Source organism: Saimiri boliviensis, chromosome 2 (genome assembly GCF_048565385.1).
Source record: "Saimiri boliviensis isolate mSaiBol1 chromosome 2, mSaiBol1.pri, whole genome shotgun sequence".
Lineage (NCBI taxonomy): Eukaryota > Metazoa > Chordata > Mammalia > Primates > Cebidae > Saimiri > Saimiri boliviensis.
The window spans coordinates 190257459-190281046 of NC_133450.1; the positions used below are offsets into that span (position 1 = coordinate 190257459).

Below are 23588 nucleotides of genomic sequence, written 5' to 3' on the forward strand. Positions count from 1 at the left end.
CCCTGCTGTATCCAGCTGCATGACATGCAGAGTTGAGTCCATCTCGTTCAGTTAATACTATATGCATTTCCCATTTGCAATATAATATTCATACTTTTAAAGTTAGTTTTTAAATGACAAAAACAACACATGCATATGGTAAAACAAAATGCAAACAGTTCAGAAGGAATAAAAGATGAAAATGAAAGTCTTCTCCATCCTCCCTCAGCCTGCCTTCCTGTAGGAAAACTGCTTTTCATCAGTTTCTTGGGAATTCTTCCCAAAATTTTTAATGCATATACAAGTATATATGTGCATATATTTTAAAATAGACAAGTGGCATCCTACTGTGCCTACTGTTCTGCACCTTGCTTTTTTCACTCAATGCCATATCTTGGAGATACTTTCTTATTAGCATATAGAGAGAACTCACTCCCTTTCAAGAGCGGGGTGCTGTTCCATTGTGGGAATGGAGCAGGGCTTGTTGAACAGTTTTTTACTATGTGGACTTTCTGTTGTTTCTAATCTGTTGCTATTAAAAAGAATACTTCAATATACCTTTTCTTTTGGACGGAGTTTCACTCTTGTTGCCCAGGCTAGAGTGCAGTGGCGAGATCTCAGCTCACCGCAACCTCCACCTCCTGAGTTCAAGTGATTCATTTGCCTCAGCCTCCTGAATAGCTGGGATTACAGGCATGTGCCACCATGCCCAGCTAATTTTTGTATTTTTAGTAGAGACGGGGCTTCTCCATGTTGGTCAGGCTGATCTTGAACTCCTGACCTCAGGTGATCTACCCACCTTGGCCTTCCAAAGCACTGGGATTACAAGCATGAGCCACTGCACCTGGCTTAATATTACCTGTTAATATACTTATTTTTGTGCACAGATGGAACTATTTTTGTATGTAAAATTCTTAGGAATATAATTATTGGAGTTAAAGAGTATATACATTTAGAAGTATAGGTAATGCCAAATTGCTCTTCAAAGAAGTCACATAATCGTGAATATTTCAGAGCTTAAGTAGGAGACACACAGGTGTTCATTATATTACTGCCCATTTTTTTGTATGCTTGGATAGTTTACCTACATATGTACAAGAAGTCACAATATTTACACTCCCATGAACAGTAAATAAACATGCTTTCATTTTCCCAACAGGCCACTAACGAGATTTTAAATCTTTGTCCATCTGAAGGGTGGAAAATGGTATATCCCTATCGCTTTAATTGCATTTATTTAATCATGAGGGCAGCTGATCATTTTTTTCAGTAAATTGCTTTGCATTTCTATTAAGTTGTACTTTAATGCCTACAGACGGTTTCATTTTATACATGTGCCTTAATTTACTTAACGCTCTTCTTGAGGGTTATTTATATGATTTCTGAAAAACTGTGAATATCTTCTACGTGAAGCCTTTTTCTCTTCTCTTTTTAGACTTTTGTCTTCAATCTGCCATTTCAGAAGATGAATTGGTGGGTCAACAGTGTGGACACTTTTATGACTCAATGAATATTGTCAAATTGCTTTCTCAAAGGACAGTACAATATACAGTACCCCCAATTTTATTATTCTCTTATCAGCATTAGGTATTCTAAATACAAATTAGTTTCTTTCTAATTTTATAGGTAAATATGAGGCATTAATTTCATTTGTATTTTTCTTATTACCAGTGAGGTTGAATATTTTAATATGTTTGTTTATTAATTGCATTTCACCTCTCTGAACTGTCTTCCTTTCTGCTTATTTACTGATAGCACATGCCTATACAAAGGAAATAAGATGATATCTTATCAGGGAAGCCTCTTTCCTCAGGCCCTGTGACCTTCTGGGAAATTATTGACTGATATCAGATTATCAAAGTCAATCTTTTACATGAGAACACTGGGGAGGGAGTGATTGAAAAGACTTAGGCGATACAGGGTGAAGACAGATGAAAGAACTGAATTAATAAGACTCTAGGTAATGATGTGGGTTGCAGAGATGAGGGAGGTGGAAAGAATTTATGAGTCAGGATGGAAATTTCATGGGCAGCATAGAGAACATGCCAGGGCTCAGAGCTTCCAAATGGAGCTCTGGGTGACCCAGACAGCAATGGCTAGGGTTTCAGAATGCTGACCTAGACATTGTCATTTCTGCCATGTGCTACAGACTTGAAAACAGATTGGACCGAGGAAGGATTTTGCTTAAACCTTAGATGAGCAGTTACTAAGCCCCATCCCCCCTTTTTTTAATCCAGATAGCCATTTAGTTTCACCATTGTTAACAATCTCTGTTAATTAATTTGATATCTAGATTTATTGGTATTATACTTCATATTTCTTTTATTACTAATGTTCATAGATTTCTTTGATCACTTTTCATGTGTATGTATGTATACATATATGGAGTTAAAGAGTATATACATTTAGAAGTGTGATAGGTAATGCCAAATTGCTCTTCAAAAAAGGCATGTAAATGTGAATACTTCGGAGCTTAAGTAGGAGATACACAGGCGTTCATTATATTACCACCCTCAGTCCAATTTGCTTTCAAGTCTGCAGTACCTGTGACATTAGTGTATTTTATGTGCGACTCCAGACAATTAGGCTTCATTTAATATAGCCCAGGGAGGCCAAAGATTGGTCACCCTAACATAGCGCTTAAATGTAAGTATATACATATGTAGTATCCACCCATACTATTTTATTACTATTTTTCATACACGTGTGTGTGTGTGTGTGTGTGTGTGTGTGTGTGTGTATTTGTGTGTGTCTTTATCTTTTTTCGGGGGAATTGACTGTTCATATTCATTTTTCTTTCTTTTGGATGTTATTTTATTGACTTTTTTTTTTCCTCAAGATCTGATGGTTATATATATATATATATATATATATATATATATATATATATATATTTTTTTTTTTTTTTTTTTGAGACAGTTTTTTGCTCTTGTTGCCCAGGCTGGAGTGCAATGGCATGATCTCATTCACTGCAACCTCTGCCTCCTGGGTTCAAGTGATTCTTCTGCCTCAGCCTCCTGAGTAGCTGGGATTACAGACATGCGCTACCACACCCAGCTAATGTTTTGTATTTTTAGCAGAGATGGGGTTTCTCCATGTCGGTCAGGCTGGTTTCCAACTTCCGACCTCAGGTGATCTGCTCACCTCAACCTCCCAAAGTGCTGGGATTACAGGCGTGAGCCACCACACTCAGCCTATTTTATTGACTTTCAAGTAAACTCTATATATTAAAGTTATAAGACTGTCATATTTTTTACAAACATTATTTTTAATTTGCTTGCCTTTAATTTTGTTTGTTTCACTTTTTTTGTCTTTTGAGATGGAGTCTTGCTCTGTTGCCAGGCTGGAGTGCAGTGGTGCGATCACGGCTCACTGCAACCTCTGCCTCCTGTGTTCAAGCGATTCTCTTGCCTCAGCCCCACCCCACCACACTACGCCCGGCTAATTTTTGTATTTTTAGTAGAGACAGGGTTTTAACCATGTTGGCCAGGCTGGTCTTGAACTCCTGACCTCAAGTGATCTGCCCACCTTGGCCTCCCAAAGTGCTGGGATTACAAGCGTGAGCCACCACACCCAGTGTCACTTTTTGTTACTGAAATGCACAATTGAGCTTGTCTAACCTGTGGCCCACAGGCTGCATGCAGCTCAGGATGGCTTTGAATGCTGCCCAACACAAATTTGTAAACTTTCTTAAAACATTATGAGATTTTTTTTGTGCTTTTTTTCCCACTCATTAGCTATTGTTAGTGTTAGTGATGGCAGCAGTGGCCCAGCTGCTGCCATGACGCTGGCTGCAGATGGGGAGGCGTAGCCAGGGCTGCCGGCTCCACAGAGCCAGTGAGAGCTGGGAACAGGCAGAAGCCCTGCTCCCTTCCAAGTTGGAGGGGTGGAGCCCTGCCTTCCCAGGACAACTGTAGCCACCTAGCCACAGCTGCACATCCAGGCATCTCTGCACTCTAGGGGCCCAGGAAGCCCCCCTCCCTCTAAAGGCTCTGAATTCACTGCTGTCTGGCCTCTCCCCACTCCCAGCACCCACTCCAATTTTGGAGCAAAGTTGTGGCTGAGCCCAGGTGCTGTCATGACCCAGCTGGGTAGGTGCATGCTCAGGGCAGTGCTAAAATGCCAGCCCCCTACTGCTTCAGCCCCTCCAGACTTTGAATACCAATGAGCAGGGGAGGGAGACCAAGGTCGGTATAAGAGCAGGTAGGGCAGGTCTGCAGGCATCCCTTGGCATGAACAGTCTGGGCACTGTGGATGACAGGTTAATGGCGGCAGGAGACAGATAGGCTCCTGGGCAGAAAGGGGCAGGTCCCACATGAAACCCCACCTTCAGGCCAGGGACAGCCTGAGGGCTGGGGGCCAGGCAGACAGTTCTGCCAACCAGATTGAGAACTTATAGTGCTTTTTTGGGCCTGCTCATGGCCACTCCTGGACCAATCAGCACATACTTCCTCCCCTCTGAGGCATATAAAAACCCTGGACTCAGTCAGACTTACACAGATGACCTGTCTGTGGAGAGGAGCTACCCACCATGGGTCTCCTTTCTGCTGAGAGCTGGACACTTGTCAGGATGACCTGCCTGTGAAGAGGACCTACCCACTGCGAGTCTCCTCGAGCTGTTCTATCACTCAATAAAGCACTTCCTTGCTACCCTCCACTTGTCTGCATACCTCATTCTTCCTGGACACAGGACAAGAACTCAGGACCTGCTGAATGGCAGGGCTGAAAGAGCTGTTACACAAACAGGACTGAAATATGTCCCTTGCTTGCCACATTGTGGAAGATGAGAAAGAGAGAAGAGAGAAGGAGCCCTTTGGGGAGCCCAGACCTAGGAGCTCCCTGAGTCAGGGCTGTAACGCCCTTTTTGGGGGTGTGCAGTTCCTGGAGTCTCCAAGCTTCTGTGCACCACTGAATTCCCCAGTGTTGGCCATGGAAACCGTTTGCAGTATGCCTGGTCCAGCTGCAGCCTTGCAGAGAACCAGCACCCATGCCAGTGCCTGGAGCTGCCTGCCCTGCCACAGCTGGTGTGCCTGGCTGTGTGTAGCAGCCAGGCCCCATGCTCACTCACTCACAAACCCCTTGTCACTCACACCTGGCTCACTCTTGGAAGGCATGGAATTCAGGCTGGTAGTGTGAACAGAGCAAAGCCTGCCAGGCCAAGTGAGCAGAACAAGCCCAGTGGGCCCAAGCAAAACTCAGGCAAAGGCACCAGTGGCCACAGAGGTTTCTGGCCAGAAAAGTGACACCCCAAGGATCCTGTGACTTAGTGTATTTTATGTGTGACCCCAGACAAATGTTTTGTCTTCCAATGTTTCCCAGTTAGGCGAAAAGATGGGTCACCCTGACATAGAGCTTAGGTGTAAGTTGGATGAATTCTGACAAATGCATATACCTGTATAACCCACATTTCTATCAAAATATGTAATACTTATTGACAGGTGGGATAATCCTTACCTATTCCTCCTTTTGGAGGGTAGATAGGACACGATGATTGGAGATGCATGAAATGTGATTAACGCCTCTGCATAATCAGGACTTGCAATACTCAGCATGCCTATCTGATTGTTTATAACGATCACTACTTTGAAAAAAAAAATAACATATATATAAATATTTCTATTACCCTAGAAAGTTTCCCTGTGCTCTTTCCAGTCAATCCTCATCCTCTCACTGCTCTGCCAGAGGCAACCACTGCTCTGATTTCTATCACTGTGGATCAGTCTTGCTTCTTCTAGAATTTCATGCAAGTGGAATTGTAAAGCATGGACTTTTCTGTGTCTGGCTTCTTCCCCTCAGCATAATGTGTTTGAGATTTACCTGTGTTGTTACAGTTGATACGCTCTTCCTTTTTACTGCTTATTGATATTCCATTGTATGAACATAGCAGTTTGTTTATTCATTCTCCGGTGGGCTGACATTTGGGTTGTCTCTAGTATTTAGCTATTATAAATAATGCTCCAATGAATGCTTTTGTACAAGTCTTTTTGTGAACATATGTTTTTATTTTTTATTTTTTGGCTTAATATCTAAGAATGGTTTGCTGGATTATATGGCAAGTGTACGTTTAACTTTTTTTAGAAACTGCCATACTGTTTCCTAAAGTGATTGTACCATTTAACACTCCCCCAGTAGTGTATAAGGTTCCAGTTTCTCAGTATCTTGCCAACATATGGTGTTGTAAGTTTTTAAAATCTTAGCCATTCTAGTGGACTGTAGTGGCATCTTGTAATAAGGATTTTCATTTCCTTGATGACTGAGGATGTCAAACGCTTTTTCATGGGCTGTTTGGTCAAATATACCATCATATTGTGGTATATTTGATATAGAGACTTTAAATTTTAAGTAGTTGAATTCATTAACCTTTTCTATTATGAATTTTATTGATTTCATACTGAGAAATCCTTCCTTTTTGGTAGAGATAGGGTCTTTCTATGTTGCCTAGGCTGGTCTCAAACTTCTGGCCTCAAAAGATCCTTCCACCTCAGCCTCCCAAAGTACTGGGATTACAGGCAGAGAAATCCTTCTTAATACCAAAAACTAGTAAATATTTTTACTTTTATTTCCTTATAGTCCTTTATTGGTTAAACTCTTAAACATTACATTCTTTAATCTACCTATATTTTGTTTTAAATTGTAAGTAAACTATTTGTCCTCAGGAAGTTAACCAACTGGATTATATATTGAATAATAACTTCTTCCTTTTTACACCTATTTGATCTACCACATTTATCTTAAACCAGCTTTTAACATATCATTGGATCTATTTCCACGATCCCATTATTGTTGATTTTTTCCACAAATAGTACAGTTTCAATTATGAGGGTTTTAGAGTTTATTTATCATGTAAGCAAGTCTACCTTCATTACTCTTTATTTCTTCAAAAATTTCTTTCTTTGCCATTTCAGCTCATTTACTTGTCTCCTAACTGTCGAGGGCTAAATAATGACCCCTAAAGATGTCCAGGTCCTCATCTCTGGAACCTGTGAATATGTTACTTTACATGAAAAGGGACTTTGCAGATGTGATTAAGATTCTTAAGAATCCTGAGATGATCAAATTATCTTGAATTACCTGGGAGGGGCTCTATATAATCACAAGGGTTCTTGTAAGAGGGAGGCATGGGTGGCAGAGAGAGGAAACCATACAAACAAGGATTGGAATCATGGGGCCACAAGCCAAGGAGTATAAGCAGCTTCTACAAGCCAGAAGAACAGGAAACAGATTACTCCTTGGAGCCTCCAGAAGGCACCAGCCCTGCCGATGCTTTGCTCTTAGCTCCTTAAGACTTATCTTGGACTTCTGATCCCCCGTAGGAGAATAAATTTGTGTTGTTTTAAGCCACTAACTTTGCAGTTGTTTGTTATAGTAGCAGTAGGAAGCTAACACACTACCTTAAAAATTATTTTTAAAAATGATGTTCTAAGAGTTTTCCCACTGTAATTTTTATTGGAACTGTGTTGAGCAGAAAACTTAATTTGTGAAGAACTCACATTTTATACTATTCAGTCTTGCTACTGAAATTTTCCCAGAAAGGCATCTCCATGTCCCTCTACTTCCGCTCATTGCCTGGGTTTCTCAGAGGTAGACCTCAGGCAAAGATTTGAGTGCAAGTAGTCTATTTGGAAGGTGATTCCAGGAAACACACATAGGAGAGTAAGAAAGTGAGGCGGGGAAGGGAGGGCTGCCAATAAAGGGAGTGTTATCAGCAAGTGGCCATCGTGGGTGACTGGTGTTTCCCCTCACGAGGGAACTCTGGGAACCCATGTAGATCATGCAACTCAGGGCTATCCAAGTTTTCCCTAGGGCACAAAGGCATCACCTGAGCATTGGGAATGAAGGAGCATCTGGGTGCGGGTCACACCATCAGACCTAGTGAGATCATCACAGGAGCCTGTCTCTGCAACCACTGGCTGTGTGGGCAACTCACTTCCCTGTCCTGAGTCCCAGCATCCTGGCATTTCTTGGCTCCTCTAAAGGAGGTGACATTACAAAAAGGAATAAAACTGTCTAACTTTGCACAGGATGTTGCAGCCAAAACAGCTTCCCTGAGGAGGTGAGCTGCCTGCTAAGTGGCTAAACAGGTGTAGCAGCTGATCCTTCATCCCCAGCACCTTGATGGATACCTGATTTCCAAGCACAGCACCTGCATCTCTTTGCCCAAGGACTTGTTTTGCCTGCCAGAGTCTATGGCAGGCCACAAGCGCTAGAGAATTTGTCCTCCCAGCAGTCTCCTGCCAATGACTGGCTGAGGTTGGTGTGCACATACCCAGCTCTTTGCTCCTGGGAGGTCGGGGGTGGAGCACTTGGATGGAGGCATGAGTTTGACACCAGCTCCTAGAAGTTCCCCGATGGATTAAACTTCACACTGCATCCTTTCCTGGCCGACTCACTTCCTTGCTCCATATCCCACTCTCCAGCAGGAGTCTTCTGGGGTAATGCTTACACCCGAATCCTTATCTCATAGTCAGCATTTAGGGGAACCCAGACCAAGACAGTAGGCATGCATCAAAATGGCCAGAGGGGTGAGGTAGAGGCACACCAGACCTGGGAACCAAAGGCAGGCACCACTGGGCTGAGAAAGGGAGATTTTGAGCCTGGGGCGTGAGCTGAGCGGGTCTCGGCCCCTTCCTTTGCACCTTGTTTTTATGGCTCTTCTGGCCATTCCTTCAGCTTGGCTGGCTAGTCACCGCGGCTATTTGGGATCTGACCCTGAGACTGGGGTCTCAGTAGTGGTTCTGGCCCCTGGGCCAGCCCCTTTGAACATCCAGGAGGAGTGAGAGTGTCTAGAAAGTGGTTTGTTTGGTTTTACTTAGGCAGCTGGGTCTGCAGGCCACCTGGACTTCATTTTGGTAGAAGAGCTGAGAACAAATGCTTCTCCATTTGGGAGAATTTAACTCATTTCTGAGAGGGGAGAAGCATCAGCAGAGATTGAGCTACTGCTCCAAGGAGGGCATTCGGCTGGTACGCTCCCTGGTAACCATGGGGATGGAGGGAGTGGGAGCCTGGCAGGATCCATATCCCATAAAAACGTTGGTGGCTGGATTGCAAGATGAAGGGCCTGCAGATACCCTCAGACAACGAGTAATTTATGGGGTAATCAGAACTCCTCCTGGAGGGCTGCCAGGGAAGAGGAGCTGTGATTCAGAGCCTTAGGGGCTTGGATGTTTAATGAGGCACTGGGAGCCCATAAAGATTGAGATCAGAATGATTTGCCCTTTTAGGATGCTGAATCTATCTTAGCACTGCCCCTGAAAGGTGCAGCTTCTTTAACTGCTCTTGAAGTCTGGATGCTGGAATCAACTGTCCCAGCCTTTGAGGGGCACCATGTAAGGGCCCAGCCAAGACATCTGGAGACTGAAAACTGTCAGCTGGCTGCCATGAGGGAATTGAAGCTGAGAGACAGTAAGAATCTCAAGCTAGAAAGGTCTTTATCGAGGGATAACTGAAGTCCAGGTGGTCAAGTGACGCGTTCAAAGTCACACAGTGCACCAGGGACCATTAGCACCAGTGATAAGTTTAGCTGGAAGAAAAAAGAAACTGCTAGAGTCTAAGCAGGGAGAAGAGTGGGCATGTTTCCTTCTTGAAATGCAGAAGGCGATCTACAGGGCACAAAAGACAAAAATAGTAGCTTTTGGGGTTTTAAAGCTTGAACATTTAAACTGCTTCCCTAAATGCAAAATATGTATTATGACACTTTGAGAATCTTTAATGGCTGGCTCAGCAATAAGAAGGAGCTTATTAATATTATTAATATGTGGCAATTGACTCATGAAATGGATTAAAAATGGTGCAGTGGCTCATGACTGTAATTCCAGCACTTTCCAAGTCTGAGGTGGGCAGATCACTTGAACCCAGTTCAAGACCAGCCTTGGCAACATGGCAAAACCCATTCTCTAAAAAAAAAAAAAATATATATATATATATATATATATACAAAAATTAGCCAGGTGTGTGGGTGTGCACCTGTAGTCCCAACTATTTGGCAGGCTGAGGTGGGAGAATCATTTGAGTCTGGGGAGGTTGAGGCTGCAGTGAGCCTCCATCTCAAAAAAAAAAAAAAAAAAAAAAAGGCATCTATATCTAAGACATATCTAGTGTCTGGAAACACAAGGGCCTGAAATAAGATAGTGGTAGTTTGCTGCACTAAGGGATGAATGAGGCTGGCCCTCTCAAGGGGTCCTACCTGGTCTTGGGCAGGGAATCTTAATTTTTTTTTTTTTTTTTTTTTTACTTTTTTGATTCTAAAGGAAATGCATGTTTACTATAGAAAATTGGGAAAAAACACAATATGTAAAACAATTTAAAAATTACTCATTAACTCCCTCCAACCTCCCCTAAATATCTATTCTTTTTTTTTTGGAGATGGAGTCCCACTCTGTCACCCAGGCTGAAGTGCAGTGGTGTGATCTCGGCTCACCACAACCTCCGCCTTCCAGATTCAAGCAATTCTCCTGCCTCAGCCTCCTGAGTAGGTGGGATTACAGGCATGTATCATCATGCCTGGCTAATTTTTATATTTTTTAGTAGAAGCAGGGTTTCCCCGTATTGGCCAGGCTGGTCTCGAACTCCTGACCACAGGTGATCCGCCTGCCTTAGTCTCCCAAAGTGCTGGGATTACAGGAGTGAGATACCGTGCCTGGCCTCAATTTTATATTTTTAAAATTCTCTTACTTCAAAGGACAATCTTCCATATAATAGAAGCTCATTATATAAAACAGAAGTGAGAGGGAGTTCCTTTGACTGGGGCCAGAACCCTTCCCGGTACCCCTTTACCTCCTGCCACAATTATCAAGGGTCCTCTGTGTATCTGGCTCTGTGCTAGATGCTGGGGATAGAATATGAGCAGAAATATTTGGCACTTCCCTAAGCCCAGGCCCCTTGGGCCCTTTGCTTGGGGGTGTAGGGGTGCTGCAGTGCATTGCTCACTGACCACGCTCAGATGGACACCATCTGGCACTGACTCTTTTTATGATCATCATTTTGTATATACCCTATAGGGTGGCCCCGTGTTAATTGAATTGCCCCATGCTTTGTTCCCTTCTAGGGATAGCCCTGACGGATTCCACCATGTGGCTTCTGAGTCCTGAGGTAGGTCCTAGAAGTCCCAAGACCTTGCAGGCCCCATCTGAAACCTGTAGCCTCTGTCTGTTCCAGTGACCCTGCAGCTCTGATACCACTGTTTATACAACTCATGCTGTGATTATCAGCAGCTGTGGGTTGCTGAGCTCTGCCTACAGGCTGGCACCGTGCTCAGAGCTCTGCGTGCATTATCCCACTCAGCCCTTACGGCTATTCAAGGCTCCTCTCAATATCCTCATTTTACAGATAAAGAAAATGGGGTTCAGCGTGCTGAGCACCTTACTTCAAGTTCAGTCCTCCTGAGGCTGTGCTCCTGCTCAATAGATAGCTGCAGACACAGGGAGTTCCACTTAAAGCCTCTGCACACTGGCAAGCCTTGAGATTCCTACCACACATGGGCTATGGAGGCCTCTTCTGTCCTAGGCATAGAATCCCCAGTGCACCCAGCCCTCTGTGGACATACCACAGCATCTGCCTGCATCATGAAGGGGCTGTAAATGGAGCTTGGTTTGGGGGCAGTGCTGGCTCCTTCTGGGGGCAGCCATGATTCTGACCTACTGGGTCTGGCTGATGGTGTGGGTGGGGACCAACCCACGTGTCTCTGTCTGGAATTTAACAGGCCCGTGGCTGAGCTGAGTGAGAACAATGGCTGCAGCAGGATTGTGGCCACCGTTCCTTTGAGCCCAGGAAATGAGAGCATTGAGTTCTTTTGTCTGTTGTCACCAACATTTCAGCAACCGCCGGGGAGAACAGGTACATATGAAGTCTCTAACAGTTCCACCTTCCAAACTGGGACAGAGGATCAGGAATAAAGAGAGAGAATGCTTGAGTTTCTGTCCCGATTCTGTTAGTGATGTGACTGTGGGCAGTTTCTATACCTGTAAAGTCAAGGTTTGGTTCAATGTATGTCTGGAAGCTGTAGTATGTGAATCGGTCTCCCTTCACCTGGCACCTGGAGGTGGTTTGCTCCTGGCTCAGAGTCCTGCGTGTTAGCGAGACAGTTATTGTGTCTGTGGCTTACCCTGCCCACTAGCCTGTGACATCCCTGAGGGCATGGACCGTGTCTGATTCATCTCATCTGTGCCCCGCAGGGCCAGCCTCACGCTGCTCTGTGCGTGTCTGACTGAATGAGGGAATGAAGAGCCCTCTGGGTGGGGGCTGGCTGGCCAGGGTCGCCATCTGTCTGCCCTCCCCCAGGACAGGCTGGGCTCCAAGTCTGGGAGGTGGGGGCTGGCTGTCAGAGGCACAGGCAGGTTTCCTGCGATGTCGTTACGATGTTACCCAGTGTCAGTGAGCTTTGTCTGGGTGCTGCTAGACAATGGCACACTGCGCGTCTGTCATCAGCTTGCAGATCTGTCTGCCTGGCCAGGCTGGGCTTCCGGAGGTCAGGGGCCCAGTTAGATTCCTCTGTGTCCACAGTGCCCAGCACATGGTCTGGCACAGAGTTGGTGCCCAGTATGTGAGCAGAGGGGATGCTTTATTGCTGGGCTTTGCTCTGACCCTCATTTCAACCTTCATTCAGACAATTCCTTAGTCATTGTCACTGATAGCTAAGCTGGCAGGTGTCAGGCTTGCTTTGGGGGTGGGGAGAGTGAACAGAGATGAAAACAGACTCTGTTCTGACCCTTATGATACTCCAAGAGTGGTTGGAAGAGTCCAGCAAGTCAACCTAGAGTTATAGTGGACAGTGTGTATCTTAGTCTGTTTGAGCTGCTATAATGAGAATTCCATAATGGGTAGCTTATAAATAATAGAAATTTATTTCTCAGCCAGGTGTGGTGGCTCATACCTGTAATCCCAGCACTTTAGGAGGCTGAGGTGGGCAGATCACGAGGTCAGGGTTTCGAGACCAGCCTGACCAACATAGTGAAACCCCATCTCTACTAAAAATACAAAAATTAGCCAGGCATGGTGTCGGGTGCCTGTAATCCCAGCTACTCGGGAGGCTGAGGCAGGAGAATCGCTTGAACCTGGGAGGTGGAGGTTGCAGTGAGCCAAGATCGTGCCACTGCACTCCAGCCTGGGTGACAGAGCAAGACTCTGTCTCAGAAAAAAAAAAAAAAGAAAAAAGGAAAGAAATTTATTTCTCACAATGCTGGAGGCTGGGAAGTCCAAAACCGAGGTGCTGGTTGGTAGATTCTGTGTCAGATAAGGGCCTGTTTCCTGGTTCGTAGACAGCACTTCCTTGCTGTGTCCTTGCATGGTTGAAGGCACAAAGGAGTTCTCTGGGGCATATTTTATAAGGGCTCTAATCCCATTCACAAGAGCCCTGTCCTTATCACCTAATCACTTTTGTTTTTCTTTGAGATGGAGTCTTACTCTCTCACCCAGGCTAGAGTTCAGTGGTGCAATCTTGGCTCACCACTACCTCCATCTCATTCAAGCAGTTCTCCAGCCTCAGCCTCCTGAGTAGCTGGGCCTAAAGGTGTGTACTACCATGCCCAGATAATTTTTGTATTTTTAGTAGAGACGGGGTTTCATCATGTTGGCCAGGCTGGTCTTGAACTCCTGACCTCAGGTGATCCACTGGCAGCTGCCTCCCAAAGTGCTGGGATTATAAGCATGAGCCACCATGCCCAGCACTTAATCACTTCTTAAAGGCCCCATCTCCTAATAACATTACCTTGGGGGTTAGGATTTCAACATATGAAGGTGTGGGGTGGGGGACACAAATAATCACAGCAGCGTGCCCCAGATGCAATGGAGGATGAATTGGGAGGCTGTGGGGACACAGAGGAGAGAGAATAAACAGAAACATGAAGCAAGCTGCTGACATTGCAGGCCTTGGAGCCAGACTGTGCGTGTTCAAATCCCAGCTGTGTCATGTGTTAGCTGTGCAACCTTAAACCAATCATTTCATCTCTTTGTGCCTCAGTTTCCTCATTTGCAAAACAAGTACCACAGGCAAGGGTCTTAGAACAGCGCTTGGCAGATAGTGAGTAGTCAATAAATGTCAGCTAAAGGAAGAGAACAAATGGCTTTTACCTTTGAACAGGCCTCCTGCAAGAAGCAGAAGAGGGATCCCAGGCCTCCTGCAAGATGCAGAAGAGGGATCCCTGGGGACTCTTAAGGCATGTGTCTGTGGCTCCTGTGCTCTTAAGGACTCCAGAGCTCTACCACCTGTTTGAACACTGCTGATCTAGAGACAAACAGAGGCCCAGAGAGGGGCCAGTGCTTGTCTGAGGCCACACAGCTAGGAGCAAAGTCAGGACTGAACCCAGGAGCTCCTCCCGGCCAGCCTAAAGTACCTTTCTGTTAACCAGGCCACCTCCCTTGTAAAAGTCCCACATTTGTGTGTCATCTGCATTGATCATGCAAAGCCCTGCATGAAATGTGGCTGGATGCTTTGCAAAATAAGACCCAAAGCAGGTGTGTGAACTAACTTATATTGATCACTGTACTAGCCAAAGATAGGCCGATCTGCCTGGAATTTTCAAAAGTGTTTCTTTTTTAAGTGAATGATTTGGTTGGCTTTTGCCATTTAAAAGTGTATCTAGAGGCATGAGATCAAATGCCTTCCTCTTCCTAGGCTAGATTTCTTCCAAACAAAAGGGAGCCTGGTTTGTCCTTTTTGAGAATCACCCGCTCTCCTTCTTCCCGCTTCTTATAAAAGCTACCCTTCTTTATTCTGTGCCAGGACCTAGAGGCCTCTGTGGGTGTCTCCCCACCTGACCTCTCAGGCTCCCACTGTCGTCATCTTTTTCCTGCATTATCGCAGTCGTCTCTTCCCTGTGTTCTGCCATAGAGTTTGGCTGCCTCCCATTCTTTCTCTACAGTGCTGCAATGTATTAAAAAGAATTCTGTTCATACCATTTCCCTTCTCCACTTCTATGGCTTCCCACAATCTGCAGAGTAAAAGCCACAGTCCTTAGTTTGTCATTTAAGATCATTTATGATCTAGCCTCAGTTTATCTATTCATTCACTTGCCTCTTTCTTCCTAGACACAAATTATTTGTACCCTGCAGATAAAGCAGGAGGAACCTAATTGTTCAGACCTCCTAGACCACAAAGGTTGCTGCAGTTGAGCTCACAGGTTCCTAGCAGTCAGGGTTTATATTTATTTCCTATGACTGCTGTAACCAGTGAACTTAAACCTAGCAGCTTAAGCCAACAGAAATTGATGCTTATAGATTTGGAAGCCAGAGATCCAAACTGAGGCTTACAGGACTGAGTCTCATTCCCTCAGGATGCTGCAGAGGAGAGTCCATGTCCCGCCTCTGCTGGGTTCTGGCATTCCATTCCTCGGCTTGTGGCTGTAGCACTCTAGTCTCTGTCACCGTGGTTACTTTGCCTTCTTCTCTGGTGGCAAATCTTCCTCTGCCTCCCTCTTAGAAGGACACTTGTGATTGCATTTAGGGTCCTCCTGGGTAATTCAGGATAATCTCTCCATTTTAGGATCCTTAATTAATTAATTAATTAATTAATGAGATGGAGTCTCTCTTCGTCACCGAGGCTGGAGTATAATGGCACGATCTCAGTTCACTGCAACCTCTGCCTCTCAGGTTCAAGCTATTCTCCTGCCTGAGCCTCCCGAGTAGTTGGGATTACAGGCGTGCGCCATGATGCCCGGCCTGATCCTTAATTTAATTACACCTTCCAAGACCCTTTTTGCCACGTGAGGTAACTTTTCCAGGTTCCAGGGATTAGGACCTGGAGATTTTGAGGGTCATTCTTCAGTGGACTACAGGGTCAAAGGGAAACATGATGTGTTTCTAAAGCTTTCTTACTGAAGAGGCAGACATTTTCCTGCCACCTCAAAGATGATTACTTACGTGCTGTGCACAGCGTTCTATCCTTTTAGTTTGCATTTTGTGGGATGAGGTAGATAAGAACTATTCTTTTAAAGTGGGCTAGATTGAATTGTGGCTAACACTGAATAACCAACAGGAGCATTAAGAAATTAATTGGTTTTTTGTTTTGTTGACTCTCGTGGGCTTTCCAGGAGGAACAAAAGTATTTTCTCTCCAGGCTTCACTGCAGCCTGCAGGACTCCTTGCCCATGAAGAAACGTGCCCATGTTTCTGAAGTTTGGGCTTTTAGTATTATTTTTAACCTTTCACTGTGGGGAGGGAAGGAAACAGGCTTTCTGGAGTATTAAGTCTAGAGCAGGCGTCCCCAAACTATGGCCCGCGGGCCGCATGCGGCCCCCTGAGGCCATTTATCCAGCCCCCTGCCACACTTCAGGAAGGGGCACCTCTTTCATTGGTCTGAGGGACAGTGAACTGACCCCCTGTGTAAAAAGTTTGGGAACGCCTGGTCTAGAGTGAAGAATTTGCCAGATAGAGTTAAACTGAGACCATCTCTAATGGGGTGGGGAGTTTGAGCCGAGGTGATCACACTGGGTTGTGTGAGGCAGGGGAGCATGAGAACCTGTGCTCTGGATTGAATGGCAAGTGTCCAACCTCATGGCACACTGCCTGTCCTGCTCCCCCATCCCCTGCTTCAGAAAGGTGGTGGCGTGGCAGGTTCCTAAGAGGGTGGAGGGGCCTCAACCTCATAGCAATGTGACTCCTTGGGTGGGTGGGGGGATGTATGGGAGCCTGGGAGCCCCAGGAGCCTCAGCAGGTGGAGGAGGAGGAGTAGGATGACCAGCACAGTGACTTGCCTTTGGATGACCCCCAGCGGTCTGAGCAAGAAGCGGGGCAGCCATGACCACAAGGGGCAGTGGCCCTCAGAACTGGACTATGTAAGCTTGGGGGCTTCCTGTACTGTGTAAGGGAGGCTGAGGGACTGCTTGTCGACCATGGACATGGGTGGGCAAACTGGTTTTATCATGGAGAGCACGCAATGGTCCTTGTATCCCAGGAGCTGTGGAGCAAGCCTCAGGCCTGTTACTGATGAGTGAGGTGAACAGGACTAACACCCTTGGTTTGAAGTAGAGTGGGAATCTACCCCGGGGCAGCAGCTAGACTCAGACACCATCAGATGCATTCAGAAGGAAGGAAGGATGCACCAGAGGCAGCCTGGGAGGGAGGTTGGCAAGAGGTGGCAGAGGCCCTGAATGTCACACTAAGGAGCTACTCCTGACAGCACTGGGGAGCCAGTGATGGTGAAAGCAGGAAACAGCCTGGCACAACATGGGCCAGATGCACCTCCTGGAGTGTGGACCTTGGGAGGACACTTCCACAGCATGGGCGTGGCCACTCAGGCTGCCTGATCTTTCACCAGTGGCTGCTGTCTACTGGGGGCTTTTTCGTCTAGATTCTATGCTGGATGCTTTACAAGTATTATTTTATTTCATCCTCACAATAACCATATGAGGCAGATACCTGCTCCATCTTCATTTAACAAATGAGGAAACTAAGCAGAGAGAAGTTAAGTTGTTTCTTAAAAAGCCCAAAGTCATCCGGGTGTAGGTCATGCCTGTAATCCCAGCACTTTGGGAGGCTGAGGTGGGCAGAACACCTGAGGTCAGGAGTTCGAGAGCAGCCTGGCTCAACTCTGTCTCTATTAAAAATACAAAAAAAAAAAAAAATTAGCTGGGTATGGTGGCACATGCCTGTAATTCCAGCTACTTGGGAGCGTGAGGCAGGAGAATTGCTTGAACCCAGGGGACAGAGGTTGCAGTGAGCTGAGATCGCATTGCACTCCAGCCTGGGTGACGAGCAAGACTAGCCTGGTGAATATTGTGAAACCCTGTCTTTACTAAAAGTACAAAAAATTACCTGGGCATGAAGGCACGTGCCTGTAATCCCAGCTACTCAGGAGGTTGAGACAGGAGAATCACTTGAACCCAGGAGGTGGGAGTTGCAGTGAGCCGAGATCATGCCATTGTACTCCAGCCTGGGCAACAGAGAGAGAGACTCCATCTCAAAACAAAGCAAAATAAAACAAAAAACCCTGAAATCTCCCAGCTGGTGACAGCAGGACTATCAAGCTCCCAATCCACTTTTTTCATCAAGGCACCCGGGCCACTCAATAATACTAGAATGAAGGCCTTCGGTAATCACCTGTTCCCTACTCTCCCATTGTACAAATGGGAAAACCAAGGTGAGGGAGCTTGATCAAGGTAACTCAGTAAGTTAGACGTGGAACTGGAAGCTGGACCAGATGTCTAGGTCAAGGCTCTCCTGACTCCTCTCAGGGGTGGCTATGCCTGGGGAGGCAGAAAACAGGTGGGATGTCTGTACATGGTGCTGGCCAGAGTCCAGCCCAGCAGCTCCATGCTCGCCCAGGCTCAGCCACCAATATGTTTGGGGGCAGAGTACACAGGGTCCTCCTGAAAACACCATTTCTTGGTCACAAGCTATTTTATGATTGAATTTTTCAAGATGTTTATTATGAAATGTTTTATGTATATACAGAACAATATTTGTAATGCATATATTAATTGCAAAACATGATGGCAAAATTAGCACCCGTGAGCTCAACATCCACTTTTGGAACTGGAACTTTCCTTGTACTCTTGCGTGTGTCTGGGTGCATCTTTCTTAACTCTAACACCTTGCCTCCCCCAGAAATGACCACAATCCAGGATTTGGTATTTATGATTTCCTGGCTGTTTTCTGTAATAGTTTCAGCACTTGTGTACATATTCCAAAGCATATATTATTTACTTTTATTTGCATCTGAACTTTATAAAAAATCACACTGTATGATATTACAGTAAAATATTCACAGTCTTCTATAAAATTCCTTTTTTTTCACCTAATGTTGTTTCTAAACTTCATCCATGATGATGCCTGTAGCTTAGTTCATTAGTTTTCCCTGCTGTGTAATATCTCATTGTGTAAAAACACCACACATTATCTATTCTGTTTCTGTTAGGCATTTGGTTTGCTTCTAGGATTTTGCTATCATGAAATGCTACTTTGAACATTCTTGGTCATGCCTCCCAGGGTGCATGGAAAAGGTTCTCAAAGGCGTAACTAACAGTGGGATTGCTGGATCATAAGACATGTGCGTATCGTACCTTACAAATTGAAGCCGGATCAGGAAGGGCTCCCACCTTCGTTGTGTGGGTTCTCTGGCTCCTCCACCTTGCGATCTCTCTCTAGCGCCCCCTGTTAGCAGAGGCTAAGAGAGCCAGCAGGCCAAGCCTCGTGTAAGTGTTCCAGCTGTCATCACAAAAGGCAAATTTAGAGGAGATAGAGTTAGAGATGAGAGGCATAGCACCTAATTTAGAAATATGTGCTTACTGTGCTGAGTTAAAAAAAATAAATAAAATAAAATAAAACTGGGTCGATGTGGCCTGAAAGTTGCCAGCTTAAAACCGCTGCAACGTAGTCTGATTTCTTACTGATCTCCATTTTGTATCTTCTGCTCTTGCCATAGGGAATGTCTCCTCCTTCCCTAAATGCAGTGCTCGTCCATGCCCATGTATCCTTTTCTCTCCATCTCAATTTTCTTTCCCACCTGGCAGACTTTGCTTCCTGTTCAAGTCCTTCCCGTTGTTGAAACCCCATTTCAGATGCTGCTGCCTTCATCATTTTTTCTGATCTCTCTAGCTGGATGTAATAAAGATACACTTCCCTTCTGTTCCCCAGCTCCGTGTCTGCCCTCTCTCTGGGCAACAAGCAATGTTCACTTAGCATCACTGTTGCTTTGGTGTATGGCTCATCTCCTCAATCAGAATTTTATTTTAAGGAAAGCAATGTGAGTAAGGGCATAGAGGAAATAATCACTCATATCGCATCACTGACACTGACACAGCTTTTAACATATTCCTTTCCAGTTTCCCTGTGCACATACATTGGTATATGTAGTACACATATAATGTTGTATCTAATTTTTTAATATATATAGATGGGATCTCTCTGTGTTACCCATGCTGGAGTGCAGTGACAGGATTATGGCTCCCTGCAGCTCAATCACCTGGGCTCAAGTGATTCTCCTGCCTCAGCTCCCTAATTCGCTGGGACTACAGACATGTACTACTGTGCTCAGGTATTTTTTTTTTTTTTTCAATATTTTGTAGAGAGGGTTTCTTCCTATATTGTTCAAGCTGGTCTTGAACTCCTGATCTCAAGCAATCCTCCTGCCTTGGCATCCCAAAATGCTAGTATTACAACTGTAAGCTACTGTGCCCAGACTCCCAGCCTGTTTTTCTTTTTTCCCCTTTATTAGGTCAAAAGGTTTTTTCCTATGTTGCTTCATAAAATCACAATTGTTAATGGTTATACACTGTTCCAGTGTATATTAGTAATAGTTATATATGACAGAAACTCAGCCTAATGAAGAGCTTAGGCAAAAAGGGATCTCTGTGCAGAGGCTACTGGGGCATCTCCCAGAAGCCAAGGTTAGAAATGTTGCTGGGCCGTGGGGACCTAGAACCTGTGTGCAGATGTCTGAGGCATCCGTGCCTGCCTCGGCTTCATTCTTTCCCCTCTCCCTCAGCCCAGCGGCTTCCTCTGCTTTTCCTCTCCGTGTGGCAGAAAATACCCACTGACCATACCCAAGCTTTACGTGTGACAATACAGCCATCAAAACAGAGACTAACCCTATTTTTCAGGAGCAGGGTCCTTTTTTTTTTTTTTTTTTTTTTGAGACAAAGTCTTGCTCTTGTCTCCCCAGGCTGGAGTGCAATGGAGTGATCTTGGCTTACTGCAACCTCTGCCTTGGGGATTCAAGCCATTCTCCTCCTGAGGGGCTGGGATTACAGGTGTGTGCCACCATGCCCAGCTAATTTGTGTGCTTTTAGTAGAGATGGGGTTTCACCATGTTGGCCAGGCTGGCCTCGAACTCCTGACCTCAGGTGATTCGCCCACCTCAGCCTCCCAAAGTGCTGGGATTACAGGCATGAACCACTGCGCCCTGCTGAGCAGGCTTCTCTTGTGGAGCAAGGGGTTTAGGGTCAGATTCCACTCACTTGGTGATCTTTAAAGGACCAGGTAGCTCGTGTAGGAAAGGGATCCTAGGAAGATAATTCCATGGTAAGGTTTTAGACTGCTTCCAAATAACTGCTACTGTAGTCATCCTGTGTATTAGCATATAAACCTCTCCTTAACTTGAATTATTTTCTTTGGACCAACTCTTGGAAGGGGGATGACTGGGTCATAAAGTTTGAACATTTTTGTGATTTTTTTTTTTTTTTTTTTTGAGACTGAGTTTCGCTCTCGTTACCCAGGCTGGAGTGCAATGGCGTGATCTCGGCTCACCGCAACCTCCGCCTCCTGGGTTCAGGCAATTCTCCTGCCTCAGCCTCCTGAGTAGCTGGGATTACAGGCATGCGCCACCATGCCCAGCTAATTTTTTGTATTTTTAGTAGAGACGGGGTTTCACCATGTTGACCAGGATGGTCTCGATCTCTTGACCTTGTGATCCACCCGTCTCGGCCTCCCAAAGTGCTGGGATTACAGGCTTGAGCCACTGCGCCCGGCCGTGATGTTTGATATTATTGCCAAATTGATTTCAAAGAGTTATTCAACTTTACTCCCACCCGACAGCATTGTGCAAGAGAGCCTTTCATTGTGCCATTGAAAGCACGGGGCATTATGGCTTGAAATAGATTTTTTTTTTACTATTTTAATAATTGTCAAAAGATGTCTTGTAATTTTTATTAGTATTTTTCTGGTTACCAGTAAAGCTGAGGACTTTCCCATATACTTGTTTTACTGGAGTACATTCATTTTTGTGAATTGTCTTTTCCTGGCTTTGTGCATTTATCCAGTGGACTGTTAATCCTGCTCAGGTTTAATTGCCCCTTCCTTTTGTGTGTGCATTGTACTTTCTCTGCATTCCTTTCAGGGTATGAATAGTGGCCTATCTTGTAGTGTAGTTATTTGTGTCTGTGTCTGATCTTTCTTACTGGACTGAGCTCCTGGTGGGCAGAGCCACGCCTGGGCACCAGCCTAGCATGGAGCCTTGTTCTAGTAAAGTGCTCAGTGACAGTTAATTGGGTAAAATAAGTATATTATATTCTTTCAGTCTGTATGATACTGAAGTGAGTATTCAGGCTGAGGGGTGCTGCATATAGGCTACAAGGATGTAAGAGCATGGACTTCATTCATTCAGTCATTCAGCAAATAGTAACTGAAGATCTATTGTGTGCTGGGGTCTAGGAGGGCGTTGAACGAGCTTATGGGACAGTGGAGGTGGGAGAATTCAACAACAATTGCACAGCTACAGATCAATCCTACTTATCCCAAAGAGTTCCAGAGCGTTCTAGGAATTCTGATAGAGAGAAGCACAAACTTAACATTATCTAGAGAAGTGATTGGCAGACCTTTTCTGTAAAAGGCTAAATAGGAAGTGTGTTAGGCTTTGCGGGTCACACACAGACAATGTTGCATAGCCTTCCTTGTGGTTTTCTTTCCTTTTTTTTTTTAAATAGTTCTTTAAAAATACTTTCGAAGTTCCTAGCTAAGGAGCTATGCAAAAACAGCTGAGGGCCTGATTGGATCTGTAGACTATAATTTGCCAACCCTGGTCTAGGCTCTAGAGTCATAGAACATCAGAGCTGGAAGGGCCAACTCCCTCATTATTGCACAGATGGGGAAACCGAGTCCCAGAGGGCAGAAGTGGTTTGTTGGGTCCCCTTGGTGATACCTGTGCTGAATCAGGCAGCTGAGGACTTTGCCTGGGTCCTAGCACAATCACTCTGCCTGTCTCTTGGAGCAGCTTGCTCCTGGCAGGTTTTTGCCTTGGCTGGTGCTGCCCAGGAGGTTAGGAGGTGGTCAGTTCCAGACCACAGGACTCCCTCCACAAGGGCTGGTTCCTGTCCCTTCCAGCATGGCAATTCTTTGGCCCAGTTCTTCTGCTGAATTGGGGTTGGAGGGTGGCAGAAAAGATGGAGTAGCAACAGCATTAATTAATGCTCATGTGTCCTGAGGCTGAGAATTTTGTTGCTTATAGAAGCATTTCCCTTATTAAAATTGATTTTTACAGTAAAGGTGACATTCTTTTTCAACCGAATCGTGTATGGGGCAGTAAATACTAAATATAATTGCTTCCTCTCTCTCAGGCTCTCTCTCCTGACCAAACACACACTCAGCAGCAGAGTGTGTTTTGTTTGTTCCGTCTCTGGAGGCTTCCATAGGTGCAGGGGCTGGAGGAACAATGTCAGCTCTCTGCCTTCCCCTCACTGTGCAAAGGGAAGCAGGTCAGAGGGCACATCCTTCGGAGCTTCAGCCGGGGGTCCCCCCAGGGCTGTCATCTCTGTTCTTAGCAGGCTGTTCCCACAAAGAATAGCCACTGCCACCCTGCACCCCAAAGCTGTGTCCTTAACCTTTCTCACCATAGGAATGTTTTGAAACCCCAGCCGGGGTGGGAAAACTTGCAAGTAAGTAGGCTGGATTTGACTGACAACTGCATCTTTAGCTAGGGGTCTGCCAGCAGTGTGACCTTGGCAAGTCTCTGCTCCTCTCTGGGCCTCAGTCTCCCCTTTGACACTAAGAGAGGACAGATGTTGCTGTTCCTTAGAGTGTTCGTTTCTGGCAGCCTGTGCTGTGGTTGGCTTGGGGTCACGTTCAGCCCTGAGGACCTTCAGAGCGCTCCTGGGCTCCAGGCTGCCCTCACTCGGCTCTGCCCTTCTCCTGCCTCTATGGTTCCTTTGGTCTTTGCTTCTGACTCCCCTGCTACTCCTTGTATT

General features: G+C 45.5%; 1 non-coding gene across 1 annotated transcript; it reads left to right on the forward strand.

Annotated features, from left to right (window-relative positions):
- Nucleotides 1-5410: 5410 nt before the first annotated feature.
- LOC120366481 (U8 small nucleolar RNA) lies at nucleotides 5411-5542 on the forward strand. The gene has a single exon (XR_005581136.1). It is a non-coding gene; the product is annotated as a U8 small nucleolar RNA (small nucleolar RNA).
- The last annotated feature ends 18046 nt before the right edge of the window (nucleotides 5543-23588 follow it).